Raw genomic sequence first — 14,941 nt, forward strand, 5'->3', positions numbered from 1 at the left:
CAGATGAAACTTAATTATATTTTATTTTATTTTATTTTATTTTATTTTATTTTATTTTAAGACTTTATTATTCATGAGACACACAGAGAGAGGCAGAGACATAGGCGGAGGGAGAAGCAAGCTCCATGCAGGGAGCCCGACGCGGGACTCGATCCCGGGACCCCAGAGTCATGCCCTGGGCTGAAGGCAGACGCTCAACCTCTGAACCGCCCAGGGATCCCATACTTAATTATTTTATTTTTTATTTATTTTTAAAAATTTTTTTAAACTTCTTTTTACTTAATTATTTTATTATTATTATTTTTTACTTAATTATTTTAAAATCTCTTCCCATTTTGAGCACTCGGTGAGCGATTCCAGGGCAACATTACTTGATCCTTTTGATTTCCTCATTTTGAGGAATGACTGACGACAGAGCACAGCATCCCTTCCCCACACTTGGCACAGAGAGCCTGGGGGGAGGGGGGTGAGCCCGCGGCGGCTAAAAAGAGCCCGGATGGGAGTCTTGGGACCTGCTGCAGCTCTGGGCGACCAGATGACTGGACTTGATCTCATTTATCTGGACGTTGGTTTCCTCCGGCGACTGAGGGAGAATGAGCTGCTGGGGGGAGATGGCGGGTGGGTGGGGGCTTGCTCACCCTCACCAGGCGCCGCCCTGTGCCCGTGGCCCTCCCACACCCACCTGCCCTCCTGTCCCTGGGGCACCCCCCTCGATGGCAAGGGCAGGGACGCGTGGGGCAGGTGTCCGACCAGTGTCGTGAGACGCCCAGCGCTCTGCACCTGCCACCTGTGGACGCCTGCCCTTGGCGGTGCAGAGATCAGGGCAGCATCACAGGCTCTGCTCAGCCCTGCACGTCCCGGCCGGTGACTCTGGGCCGCAAGCCTTACGGAGCGGCCTTGATGGTGGTTTTCCTTTTTGTAAAAGGAGGATAATGACCCTCACTCTTTGCACAATCTAGGAGAGTTCTGATGAAGTGAGATAAAGAATTAAAAATACTTTTATCCTCATTGTGCTTCCCGTTAATACTGTTTCTTAGACTTTGACGGACAGCGGGAGGGAGGCCCCGGGGAAATCCAGCCACTTCCTTTTGAAGGAGGAAAAGCTGCGCCTGGAGGAGATTAACCGGCTTACTAGAAATAAGATGCTTCCCCTTGAGCCCATCTTCAGTGTGGGGGCGGACCACGCACCGGGACAGCCTTGACAGCCTTGAGCGGGCCAGTCCCACTCGTGTAAGCACGCTGACCCGTCGGACGGGGCCCCCCTGTGCGGACGGCCTTGGTCCCTGGGATGGAGAGGGTCCTGGTCACACTTCCTGTGCCCACTGATGCCTTGTAATAGAGCAACACCTGTCTCCTCTCGCTGTTGCGGAGTCTGTGTAGGATGCTCACCTGTGGGCCCCTTCCAGGCTGAACGGGAAGTGGAGCCGAGGTGGCAAAGGACAAAGACATCCCCTTTACTCTTGTTAGGCACAATCGGTGTTCTCCAGCCCCTGGGCCTGTTGCCAGAGTCATTGACGCTTTAAGGGTCTGTCTTCTAAGCCTCTGGCCTCTGGCCTAGGGTGTCTGCCGTTTTATGGACCAGGGTCCCTGTGGTGGCCGCAAAGGGAGCCTGGTTGCAGCTCATCCCTGAGGTCACTCAGGGCTGGGGGATCAGCAGAGCCCAATCAGGGCCCCCCGGCTTTAAAGCCAGGGATGCATGCATGGAGCTCCAGGCACGGAAGCAAAGCAGACATGGGTTGTAGAGCAGGATGCTCCTCGGACATCGGAGGTGAGCGGGGTAGAGGGAGGGACAGGACCTGGCTCCGCACGGACAGGGCGGAAGGAGGGTCAGCAGAACAGGCCCTATGGACTGAGGATTTGGGAAGCGGGGGAGACGTGGACGAAAAGGCTGAGGGGGCATAGGGAGTTCTGAGAGCCAGATTTAGAGGAAGGGCTGAAGGGGCAAGACTTCAGAGCAAGTGGCAGGGCGCAGTCATCTCGGGTGCAGTCTCCTGGGAGACTCCGAGAGCCCTACAGCCAGGCGTGCTGGGGGCAGAGGCAGGAGCGGCAGGCTGAGCACCCCGGACTCCAGGGGGGCAGTAGTGTCAGAGCAGACAGGCGGGGTGTGGCCAAGAAATCGGGCAGGTCAAGGATAGACCCCGCAGGGAAGGATTAGGGAACGCCAACTGCTCATGGAAAGCCGGGAGAAGGGAAATGGGCGGGAGCGTGGAGAGGTGCCCATGGGGGTGGGGGATCTAAGTCAGGACGTGACCTCGGGTGATGCACCTGCCCTGCAGGAGAAGGAGAAACGAACGGGGTGGCAAGAAGACACGGTGGGAAGAGGGGGCTGGGAGCTAGTACTCAACTCACACGAGGACAGCAGCGTGGGGTCAGGGCTGCAGGCCTAGAGGGAGAGCCTGGATTCTAATGAAGAGAAGGGGCGACTGAGCCAGAGGGGTAGCACCAGGGATCCATCCCCTCACTTGCTGGGAAGTCGGGGTGAAGCAGAGAGAACATCTCCCTCCCAATTCCCAGACAGATCTGGGGGGACGTGATGGCTCACCGCCTGTCCTCTCAGTAGAGGCTGCTAGCTTCTGGCTTCCTCGCGCTTCTCGACCAAACAGAGAACTTATATTCCTGGAGCACGCTCTCTAGAATTCCCTTCTAGACAATTTCCCAGAGGAGGCCGAGTGGGGAGGAGCATAGAGGCCAGCAGGAAGATTCCATCCCCACATTCTTCACCGTTCCTCAGACTCCCTTGGGGGAGGACCTCTGCGTGGACTCCGTTGTGACCTTGACTAGTGCCTGGAGGTCAGCCCATCGTCAAGACAGATTGGGCCCAGGTCCACCTTTGGGGGGACCCGTGAGTAACCCATTGTCCTGGGCTAGACCTGGAATGGATGTGATGATTCAGGTAGAGCTTGCCCTCATTTGTCCTCCTTTGGCTTGACTCTCAGGCCCCCTCATTACCTGGATCACCTCAGTTCTTCCATCTTAGAGGATAGGAAAGGGGGCGGGGAGGGGATAAGCAATAAGCAATCTTCAGCCAGGCTCTTCGGCTGAGGACGGAAGGAAAGAAAACACCTTAGGAACATAAAGGCTTCATTATGACGAGTTAGAAAAATGCATGAGAAGAGGAGACTCATGAGCACACACCTATTTATGCACTAGGGCAAATAGAAGGAGAACTGGTCTAAACAACTGGGTATTATACACTTTTCTGAACCTTGCTTCTCATGCACCAATTTCTCACAGAAACCCACGCCCACCCCAAGCCAACAGTAACATAGCTCTAACTCTGTAGTGGCTGCATCCTGAGCCATGGTACAAATATCCCATAGGTCAGCCACTTTTCAAGCAATGAGCATCTGTATTTTCAATATTTTGCTGCTATGGTGGTACAATAAACAGGGCAAGACCCCACAAGGATGAAAAGTCTGGAAAAGAACTGATGGAGCTTTGATGTAGAAGGATGTCCATGCTCCCCTTCTTTAAGGGACGGGGGACTATGAGCTGACCCTCTGCTAGTTGTGCAGAGTGGGCCTGGCTCCATTGGCCTGACCCCACAGGGCTCCTTCCCAGCCTCCCGGAGAGGCGCTTAGCAGAGCGGGGAGGGTGGGGGTTAGAAAAAAGGACAGGAAGCTGGTAGTGACTGAGACATAGAGCAGGGAATATGGAAACCACGTCTAGAGGATGTGCCCACGGTGGACGTGGAGGAACAAGGTCCGGGATGTTGCAGGCCCTGGAAGATGAGACCATCACGTGTAAACCCTGTGTTGTCCAAGTGTCCAGTTCACGGTTTTGCTCCATCTGAATCCCTTAGCAGATAGAACACGGGCTGGTGGGGCTAGGCCCCCAGGGAAGTGGGGAGTAAGACCACAGTAAGGTGTAGGATGCGGCTGTATTCGTTCCTGGGCCAGTGGGAGACATTTTGGGGCCACTTATCATAGGTATCCCGGCCACACTTTATGAATGAAATAGTGTATGAGCATCACCAGTTTGTGGGGTCAAAGCGGGGGGGCGTGTTCAGTTAGAGGCATGAGGAATGCTTGAAGTCACAGCTCTTTGGAGAATTTTGTTTTTTAAAGATTGTATTTATTCATGAGAGACACACACAGAGAGAGGGGCAGGGGCACAGGCAGAAGGAGAAGCAGGCTCCATGCAGGGAGCCCGATGCGGGCCTCGGTCCCAGGACCCCGGGGTGACGTCCTGGGCCGAAGGCAGACGCTCAACCACTGAGCCACCCAGGCGTCCCGTCTTTGGAGAATTAAATCAGTACTAAAACGTTAGGAAGGGGAGCTCAGGGTCTGCATAAGGCAAATGGCACACTTAGTTTCAAAGAAGAGAATGTCCCAACCATTCTGAATGGCCCAGCCTCACCTTTCCTGTCGTATTAAGACGCTCTTTGATCCTTCCCCTCCTTATTTCTAAATCAAAAACCAAGCTTCGAGACACCATTCACCCTCGCCAAGGAGCGTTAGCGGATTCACAGATGAACACCTGACACGAGAAACGTCAGAGGCCGCTCTGATTCGAAAAAAGCCCTTTTGGACAGTGCAGAGGATTTTTGTCGATTAGACATTCTGAGTAGGCGGGAGGCCCGGAAAGGGTTTTATACTTGTTTTTTGTTTTGTTTTGTTTTGTTTTGTTTTCGCTGGAAAGGGGAGATTGCTGTGGGAGCAAGGGGAAGATGAAGGAAGGTTATTCAAGAGGAAGGAGGCGACTTAGGCAGCCGAGTCCAGGCTTGTTACTCACGGGGCTGAGGCAGGAAGCGGGTGACAACATCTGCACCATGGAGCCTCAATTAACCTTTATCTGTGGCATTTGTCGTTGCCCCTAATGTATAACGAGGAGGCAGAAAGCTGAGAAGTTAATTTTCACAGGGTTTTGGGGCAAGTGGGCTACAGTTTCCTCCTGCAGCTGGAGCTTTCTGCCACCAGAGCACTTGGGAACTTGACCCCTGACCTCGTGGGCAATAGGATGGACTTTGTCTTTTCTCCCATACACCTGTCAGGGCAGTTCCCATGTTGAGATTTGCATGCAGGATCCTTGAGGGTGAGACCGCGTCATTATCCCCCCGCCCCGTTGTCATCCGGAGGCTCCGGGAAGCTGCTGGGGGAGCTGGAACTCTTCATCCAGGGCGTGGAGAGCATGGGACGCCTCAGAGGCAACTACGCTTTGGGCAAAGCTCAGGAGACAGAGATTTCTTGGATCTAGGACATATTTACGAGGAGTGTGTGTGTGTGTGTGCGTGTGTCTGAGAGAACTTCGAGCCTGGTGGGATGTGGCCTGAGGACCTGTTTTGCTTCTTTGCTTCCGTGTGGTTCCTGCCGGCGCATGGGCTCGAGCTTCCCATTACAGGCACGTGCACCTGCCAACGAGCCCGCCCACCTGTTGCTGTCTCGTCCCATTGGCGTCTTGGGACTAGTTGCCCCAGGTTACACGGGATCTGGCCAGCCGTGGAGCTGGGGGTCAGGCTTTTGGAGCGTCTTGAGCAGGCGGATCGAGAAAGGCCCATTCTGTGCCCTCTTGCTTCGCGTTTAGTGTAGACGCACCCGCCAGCCTCCCTGTTCTGAGCTCCCGGGTCTGGGTCGCTGGAGGGTGGGGAGGGCCAGGGGGGCCTGCTTTCCTCCGGGGGCTGGTCTTCTCCTTGCCTGGCCTGGCCTAGCCGAAGCACCTCGTCCCGTTCTTGCCCAGTTCTTGCCCAGATGGCGTTCTTGGGGCTGCGTGAACTCAGCGGGCAGGGGAGGGTGAGGTTCGGCCCCCGGGGTCTTAGAGTTCCAGGGGCCCTTCGAGATTTTCCAGTCTGAGCATTGGGTGCGCTCACGTTGCTCCTCACGGGCCCTCCAGCTGGTCTCACAGGTTAGAAAGGAGCCTCTGGAGTTGGGATTGGCGTTGGGATCGGGTGTTGGGATCAGCGTCCGTCGGCCGTGTCCAGAGGGGCGGGCGACAGAAGCACGTCCAGGGAGGGAAGGCGGGAGGGTCTGTGCCAGCTCTCTGCCTCTACTGCGACCTCGTGGCGGGGGGGGCGGGCTGGCAAGCACTGAATCAGCCTTTAAATCAGTGCATTGTCGTGGGGAGCATAGAGGCCAATTGTCCCCTGCTGTGTGTGGGGCGATCAAACAGGAGAGAGAGGGAGGGAGAGGCCTGAAGGTGAGGTCGGAAGGATGAGGACTAGCCCTAGCCCTTCAGGAGAACCAGCTCGGTGGCACCTGTAACCCCCAGGGGTCAGGGACTGCATCTTCCCGGGGAGGCTTTTAAAAATAGGGACTGTTTTGTTGTGTGTGGGCGGGGTATGGAGGTGGTCATGAGTACCGACGGATGGACAGACGGACGGCTGGCCAGCGTGGCGGTCCCGGGGCGCCCGAGGAAGCCTCCCTGGAACTGGGTTGTCCTGGGACAACCGATGGCATCAGCCTTGGGGCTGGGGAAGGTGAGGGAAGGGGGCAGGTAGTGTCCGCGGAGGGCTGAGCACCACCTGTGGTTCAGTGGGGAGCCGCCTGCCAGTGCCCTCCTCCCTGGATGCCCCCCTCCTCCCTGCTCTCGCTCGTGCTCTCTCACACTCACCGCTCTCCCGTCTCCTCCCCATCCGTGCAATTCCAGTGAAGACACTGAAGCCACAGCACACAGACCCCGGGTACGGCTCACCCCGGCTTGACAGATGCCGCCCCCGGAGCTGAGACCGCGCCCAGGGTCCCCGAGCTGAGCGCTGCTCCCCGGCCTGGTCCTGCGGCCGCAGCCCCTCAGCACCCCGCTGCTTTCCGGGAGCAGCTCCTTTGTGTCGGGATCCAGGGCTTTCCGGAATCCCCAGCTTTGCGGCCCGGCCCCCCGAGAGAGCTTGGGGGGGCCTGGGGTGAAACCACAGAGAGGGAGAGGGGTGGAGGCGCGGGCCGGTGCGGCGTCATTAGCATGAGAATACCCAGCCGGCGTCCTCCCGGGATGCAGAGGAGGGAGCCAGAGCTCCCGGCGCCCTCGGGGCCTCTGGGGCTGCAATGACCGGCGCCCCGCTCCCGCGGTCCCCCGGGACCCGGACCCCCAGCACTGGGGAGAGCGCGACCGAGCCGGCGGGTGGATCTCCACTCCAGATTTTCCAGCTGTCCCTGCCCCCCCACCGCTCGGGAGCGAGCAGGATGCCGAGATGGCTGGTGATGCAGAAGGTATGTGCTTTTTCAGTTCTGGTGCTGATGCTGTGTGTGTGGTGAGGTCTCTGTGGCGCAATGGACGAGCGCGCTGGACTTCTAATCCAGAGGTTCCGGGTTCGAGTCCCGGCAGAGATGGTCACCTGGCAGGTGCCTCTTTTATTTTGTGTGCCGTCACGCCAGGTTGCTAATTGTCTTTCTGCGTCCCTAGAGGTTCTGGGGAAGAGAAAGGAAACCCCTTTCCTCGGGAATCCAGGACCTCCTCTCCTTTTCCCTTCCCTCCCCCTTCGGTCTCTCTCTGTTCCTCCTTCATTGTCTAGCGAAGGCTCAGACGCCGGCCGCCCGGCTCTGCTCAGCCAGACCGACACAGCCTTTGACTCCTTGGCTCCCCGGGAGGAGCCCTGGCACACGGGGGCCGGGGTGCCAGGCCACGGGCTCCAGGACTGCTGTGGCTCCCTCCTTCCCCTCTGAGAACGCAGCAGCGCAGGCTGACCCAGCTGCCCGCGGGGACGCGTCCAGCCGTGCTCTAAGGTGAGGGTCCCCTTGACTGGGGTGCGCCAGGAGCCCGATGGGGCACGCAGAGGACCATTCATTCACCAGCTTTCTCGTTCCTGGGGCTTTCGTGCTGAAGCTCATCGCTCGTTCTCGCCGACAAGGTGAGCTGCTCGCCTTGCTTTGTCTCCGTGAAGCAGACGGCGGCGCAGCAGCTCACGTGTTACCAGTGGCGGACGACCCTGTCCCGGGAAACTCAAGGGTCTCCGGCAGCTGTGAGGAGTTGGTGGCCTTTCCCGTTTGCAGGGCGAGCTGGGGGGGGGGGGCAGGGGCGGGGGCGGGGGGGGGGGTTGTTCCCATAACTCCCCGTTCCCGTCAAGACCTCTCCTCACCCCTCTCCCATCCCGCCTGCCTTCCCTTCTGCTCCTCGTTCCCGCCTCATCTGATGGCCCATATTCTGCAAGGTGGGGAGCCTGGGTTTCTCTTCGGGGCTGGGCTGGCTGTCTCTCCCTTGCACATTGTGGCCTCCAGCCTAGTAGTGAGAGGGAGCTGCCCATGCCAGGAAGCAACCTCCACCCCAGGTGAGCCCAGGACACCTGAGACGCACACCTGTCCTCCTCTGCTGGGGAGTCAGCATCTCTCCCCCTGGGGCTCTGCAGGGGCGTCCAGCGGACACAGCCCCTCAGGGGGCGAGGGGGCCGAGATGTGGGAGTGGATAAGGCAGAGAGGAAGATTCTGGGGGGAGACTCATGTTCGCCGCCTGTAGGGCACCTACCTACCTGCACGTTTGTAGCAAACGGAAACCCCCAAACTTCCTTGCAAGTGCGGTGGTAGCTTCCGAGATCTTAAGATCCTCGCGCTCAGAGCCCACAAAGCGTGACCGTCCCAAGCTCTTTGGGCAGGACATCAATTCGGATATTAGCAATCCCCACCTGCCCCGTGGGTGTGCCCTTCGGGAGATGCTGGCACGGACCAGAAATTCCCAGGCAGACCCGTCTGAGGTCTTTCCTTTACTGTTGGCTCTGCCTATGCAGGAGATATTTTGCTTTTTGCTTTAAGATTTGGCCTGAGAGGAAAGATGGGTGCATGTGGGGTGGAGTGGGGAGGTGCTTTGGTAGCGCTGCGTTTCACCTTCTTCAGCTCCGTCCATAAAACCCCGTCATCCTGCTTCCCCTTCACTGAAGTTCTCTGGTAACAGGGCTGCTCCCAGTGAGAGGTAGGGAGGTTGTCCCTGTACCACTGTTCAAGGTCATGGCAAGGGTACACGTTCACTGAGACCCGTCCCAAGCTTTGCTCGATTCTAGAAGCTTCCTAGGAATGAAGGCTTCATGAAATTGTAGGGGCAGGGAGTTGGGGGTGGAAACGGGGAGGGGACGTGAGCTCAAGCAGGCACTGAACTGAAATTTGTTGGAATTTGTCTGATCAGGGTGCAGCGTAGCCAAGGTCCTCAGGTGAGGCTCGCTGCCCGGGGAGGGGTTAAAGCCCGTGGACAGCCCCCCAAACCCGGTTCCCGCCCATCATTTCCATTTTAGACCTCGGGGTTCGAAGACCTTGGTTCAAGAAAACCTGTCTGAACTTGGAGTGCTTATTTAGAACCACGCGGTGGTCTTGTGCGTCCTCCAGGTGGGAACGTGAGTGAGAAGGTCCGGGGTGCAGCTCTGCACAGGTGCACAGGCCGTGTCAGTGGTGCCCGCGTCTCTCCGCAGCCTGCCCGAAGCGGGCCTGGTGGCCACTTGGGGAAAAGGAAGGATGGAGCACACCCAGCTGTGTGCCATCGGCTGGGGCTGACACGGACCCCTGCTCCCCCGGAAAGAGGATGGGCTGGACTTTCCAGCGGGGGGACACGGCCTCCAGAGCCCAGACGTCTCCTCTGGGTCTTTGCTGGGAGCCACATCTCCACCAGGTATGTAGAGGCCCCTGCTAGCTCCACCACGCAAGGGAACTAGAAGCTTCCACTTACTCACACGTCAGCCAGCCTTCCGCTGCCTCTGCCTCGGAAGCGTGGTGTCCTGGGCCCCAGAGGAAGGCTATCGCCAGCCCTACAGTCAAGATTTCCTACATTGGTCCACGTTTCTTTATATGAGAGGATAGCTTTCTTCTTGACACCCGAGAGATGAATCCCGATTGACTATCACGATCCCTGTATTGTAAAGACACGCGGGAGGATACAATAGAAATCGGTGTTTTTTTCTTTTTTTCTTTTTTTCTTATAAAGTCACTTCACTGGAGGACTCAAACGCTTCCGCGATGCTGGGGTCGGTCATTCATTACAAGGTGTGCAGGCAAGATGTGCCTTATTTATTATTGTATTCTCAGTGCCTGAAGTATGGTAGGCAGCTGATGGATATATTTAAAGAATTACTGCTGACTTAGATTGGCTATAAATCATGTAGATGGGAGAGAAAGCAATGTAGCTTGTAGGGATCGGGAACGCAGGCAATATCTTTGTGCGTTAATTTATTCACTTTGCAAATATTCATCAGGCTCCTGCTTCCTGCCGCTTTCCAGGTCCCAGGTGGTGGGATCCACAACAGCATCACCCACTTCTCACACAGGGCACGTGTGCCCACGGCGGGGATAAGGGACAGGGGGGCAAGGACCCTTATGACAACATTGTGGGTAGAGGTACTTGCAGGAGGAGCCTAAGTGAGGGTAAGAGGTAGACTGATGTGAGGCACGGTAACCATGGCAGACTTCACAGGAGGTGACCTCCGGGTGACGAATGAGGGGAATGAGGGGAACCAGAGAGGTCGGTTAGGCCCAGAGGGTGGGCATTCCAAACAGAGGAAGAGCCAGAGCAGAGACCCGCAGGTGGGAGCTGGCTGCATGGCTTTAGAGGACAGCACCAAGGTCATGTATGGTTGGGGCAGAGAGAGAGATGGGGACACTGGTTCATGCATTAACACGGGGCACAAAGGGACGCCCAGGTGGCTCAGTGGTTGAGCATCTGCCTCAGGCTCTGGGCGTGACCCTGGGGTCCAGGTCGAGTCTGGCGTCGGGCTCCCCATAGGGAGCCTGCTTCTCCCTCTGCCTGCATTTCTGCTTCTTTCTCTGTGTCTCTCATGAATAAATAAATAAAATCTTTAAAAAAAAATACGGTGCACGTGGTAGAGGGTGATGTGCTTGGCCCTGTCATACCCGACTCTGCCCTGTGAAGCAAGTCCAGGATTGGCTCGCTTCTCCTTGACTTTCCAGCAATGAAGTTCGTAGGGAATGTAAGCTTCCTGTGCACAGAATTAAGTCAATATAATATAACCTCATGGCGCTAAAATAAAAGTAAGTTTGCAATCATTGATTTGCACGCCACGCCAGGAGTCTTACACCTACGTGAACGGTCACCGTCAGAGCCACAGCTGAAGATATCTATGACTTAAAAGTCGTCACGGGTCTCATGTAGCAGCGGTGTTGTGATTTTCCAAACTGGTGGACCCTGTCGATAAAGTTGTGATTAAAACAAATTCGGTCTTTTTGCAAAGGTTGCAGCGTTTGCATTCATGGATAGTTTAGGGCGTTTTTAAACCGTTTTCTAGCCTTTTGCATTTATACGTAAAAACAAGTTAGATTCTAGGCCCAGGTACCAACAGGGAGCTTTTCAGCAAGTCCTTCAAAAGAAGGGAAAAATTAGAGAGGGAGATAAACCACGAGAGACTCCTAACTCTGGGAAACACACAAAGTTGTTGCAGAAGGGGAGGTGGGATTAGTCTCGGGGTCCAAGTCCCTGCTCCACTGTGTCGGGTATACTTGGACCCAAGCTCAAGCTTGTAAATAAACCCTCTTGTGTTTGCATCAAAAAAAAAAAAGGGGGGGGGAGGAGGTGGGTGGGTGGGGCAGTTGGGGTGACTGGGTGACAGGCACTGAAGAGGGCACTTGATGGCTTGATGGGATGAGCACTGGGTGCTTATTATACTATATGTTGGCAAATTGAATTTAAATAAAAACAGATGTAAAAAAGAAAAGTCTGGAAAAAATAAATAAAAAGGTACTACTTGTCAAAAAAACCCCCACAAAAAACAGAAAAACAACAGTGCAAAAAATAAAAAAGAAAAATAAATAAAAAAATAAAAGAAGTGCAAACATGAGGAAGGAGTGTCCCTTGGCTGAAGTCACCTGCCCATTGTGGGACACACAAGCTCCTGGTCCCCTTCCTCTCTACAGCCAGTTGTGGCCACCGGACAAAAATAACAAATTGGTTTTTTTTTGTTTGTTTGTTTGTTTTCAAAAATGACAAATTGACCAAACCAAAAACCACACCAGATTGTCAAAAACACTTGCCCAGCACTGGCTTCGGGCTTGTGTAGGGCAGGCTTTCCTTCCTGTGCTAATGAAAACCATCAATGGGGAAAAAAAAAAAGAAAGAAAACCATCAGTGGGTTTTCGTGGAGGAGTGATGGAACCTCATTCACATGTTACGAGGCTAATTTTGGCTGTTGGTGAAGATCGTGTGGTTGGGACAGGGCGAGCCCGCAGGTCCGCTGGGTGCGTGGCCTTCTCGCAGCAGCCAGGTTTGGCCCCGTGGTTCCCAAGTGCCCGTGCGGGTGCACCTGCAGCCGAGAGTTGCAGAGCAGCATCCACCTGCAGACGTGATTTACCATCTCTGGAGAGCTCAACTGGCGTGGATCACGTACGTCTTGTCTGAGAGCTAATTACTTTTATTTGCTGCCATTGCGATGGCTGTCCCCCGACTAGCACAAACGCGCATTTTGTTTGTGTTCGGAAGCCACGGCAGAGGGAACTTACTCCCCCAAACATTATTTCGGCGTTTACATCCTCGGTGATTTCCATAAATTACGGTGGAACAGGATGTGTCGAAGCCCCCCCATGTCCTCCTTAGGAGGCGGCTCTTTGTGCTGCTGCGACGCTGACGAAGACCGTGAGGGGGGTTCCCATGACCGCACGGCGGTGGGACGCGCGTAGGGCGCGAGGGGCTGGAAGCACAAGCTCCGCGGGGGAGGCGACAGCCTGGGGACAGCCGACCTGGGCCTGAGGCCCCGCTACATACTGGCGGGGTGACCCGGGCACGAGGCGTCTGGAGGCCCGAGTTCTGCGCCTAGAGATGAGCCGGGCAGTTCCTAGACGAGAAGGTGAAGTGAGAACGTGCTGGACAGTCAGATGCTCAGTAGGGGCGACCACGTGAGGCAGCGTCCTCTGCTTGTGGACAGGGTTCCAACCATCGGGCTGGTTTCCTGGACACCGTGGTGAGGATGTGGGGGCTTGGCCACCGGCCGCCTGTCACCGTCCCTGGGAAGTGGCCGTGCCTGCGGGGGCGGGGGGGGGGTGCCGGGGAGACGCAGTTACCCTCTGCGAGCGTGTCCTCCCCCACGGTGGCTGTGGGGGAGCCTCATGCGAGCGGCGTGGGGAGCAGGCCTGTGCAGCCCTGTGGAGAAGCCCCCGGGAGGCCTCCTGGGCCAGCCAAGCAGGGCTTCAAAGCCTGGGATGCGGCTCCTCGGTCCCCAGGGTGCAGGTGGAGGGGACGGAGCGGGGCTCTGGGGCTCCCGGGCTCCTGGCCTTGCCCTTCCCGGGAGCGGCCCCCCCCCACAGCCCCGCTCCATCCCTGGGGACCACTAACGCCCCCCCCCCACAGTCTTCTCTTTCTCCTGACGCATCTATAGGTCACCTTTCTGGAGAGAGAGGCGGCCTCCAGATTCGCAGGCAATTTAGGACCATTTATTTTGAAGGAATACAAACCTTTTTTTTTTTCGTTTCTAATTATGCACAGACTTCTGTGTTTTCAAAATCGCACCACGTAAGCGCGCTCCTAACAGCGGATGGCAGTGAGCGCTGACCCCGGGCGCCCGAGCGGAGGCCAGGCGGCCCTCCCAAGCCCGGCGTTCCCTTGACGTCTCGTGCTGTGTGCCACGCTCTAGGACAGACTGGGGGCTCTGCTTCCTTGTATCTGCACTTTTTATTTTTTAAAGACTTTATTTATTTATTCATGAGACACAGAGAGAGAGAAAGAGCCGGAGACACCAGCAGAGGGAGAAGCAGGCCCCATGCGGGGACTCGATCCCGGGTCTCCAGGATCACATCCTGGACCAAAGTTGGTGCTAAACCGCTGGGCCACCGGGGCTGCCCTATATCTGCTCTTTAAAGAAGGAAAACAATTAGCCGACCCTAAATCTGTTGGTGAAAGTGGTGCCTGGCGTGCCCCGCGGACGGGGGCCTGGCCTGCCTAGTTCTGAGGGAAAAGACAGGCATTAATACCCAAAATGAGCTTGTGACTCCTGTGCGGCTGCCGGGAGGTGACAGGGAGATGTCCCGGGGACAGGTGAAGGACCGGACACCTGGCCAGGAGCGCACGTGAACGCGCGTACTCCCCCAACAGACACTCCTCGGTACCTACCACGGGCCACACCGTGAACCTGAGATACGCTGAGGAGCAGGGGACACAGATCTCCACACGACAGCCGTGCTGAGAGCGAGAGGGCGATGCGCGGGCCCTCCCGAGACCCCGGGGAAGTGTCTTCCAGGCCATGGCTCTGGGGTTGAGTCTGAAAGATCAGTAGGAACTAGTGGGGCAGAGGACGAAGTGGGGAGCTTCCCGGACCGGGGGACAGGGGGTGCAGGAGGTCCCAGTGGCCGAGCGATCGCGTGCCTCGGTTTGCATTTTTGGAAGATGGGTCCAACTGCAGCTCGGAGAACATCGCGGAAGGTTCTGGGGCAGGCTGCAGAGCTGAGAGGGGGTTCCCAGCAGTGTGGCCTGGTGCAGCTCGGGGACGATGGTGGAGCTGGCCGTGGCTGTGGTGGTGGGGACAGAGCGAGGGGGCTGGGTCGCAGGGACACGGAGGAGCCGAGATGCGCAGGATTTGGTCACAGATTGGAAATGGTAGAAAGAGGAGGGGGCCTGCCCAGGACGGTGCCACGATGTCTGGCTCGCATCCCGCTGACCAAGACGAGAAACTCTGTCAAGAGGAAGAGCAGGTTCAGCGCAGAAGATGGTGAGCCCAGCTTCGGTGCCTTGGGGCTCTCCAAGGGGTGCAGGGTGTGTGTGAGGCCGGGAGCTGCACCTGGGTCAGCTTCAGGGTGCCACCTGCGTAGCGGGGACCCAGACCTCTGCATGAGGTCACCTGGCAGGAGGTGCACAGTGAGAGGGGCCGGGACAGGCCAAGCTCCCAGGTCTGGGAGAGGAGGAGAAGGGATGTGTGTGGGCGGGGAGGAGGATGGAGATGAGGCCGGAGCGCTGCCCAGGGGCCCAGGGGCTTAGGTTAAGTGGCCTGGGGGTGGGTGGACAGACTGGGGAGGAGCTGGGCGGAGCAGGTGGGGGGTGGGGGGTGTGATGAGCACAGCGGCAGCTCCCAGGAAGCTGGCTGGGGAGCGGGGTGGGGGTGGGGGGC

The 14,941-nt window shown here is 56.9% G+C and overlaps 1 non-coding gene across 1 annotated transcript; it reads left to right on the plus strand.

The window, feature by feature from the left end:
* The first annotated feature begins 7,182 nt into the window (after nucleotides 1–7,182).
* Nucleotides 7,183–7,256, plus strand: TRNAR-UCU. Its single transcript has one exon. It is a non-coding gene; the product is annotated as a tRNA-Arg (tRNA).
* The last annotated feature ends 7,685 nt before the right edge of the window (nucleotides 7,257–14,941 follow it).

This window comes from Canis lupus, chromosome 38, assembly GCF_011100685.1.
Source record: "Canis lupus familiaris isolate Mischka breed German Shepherd chromosome 38, alternate assembly UU_Cfam_GSD_1.0, whole genome shotgun sequence".
NCBI lineage: Eukaryota > Metazoa > Chordata > Mammalia > Carnivora > Canidae > Canis > Canis lupus.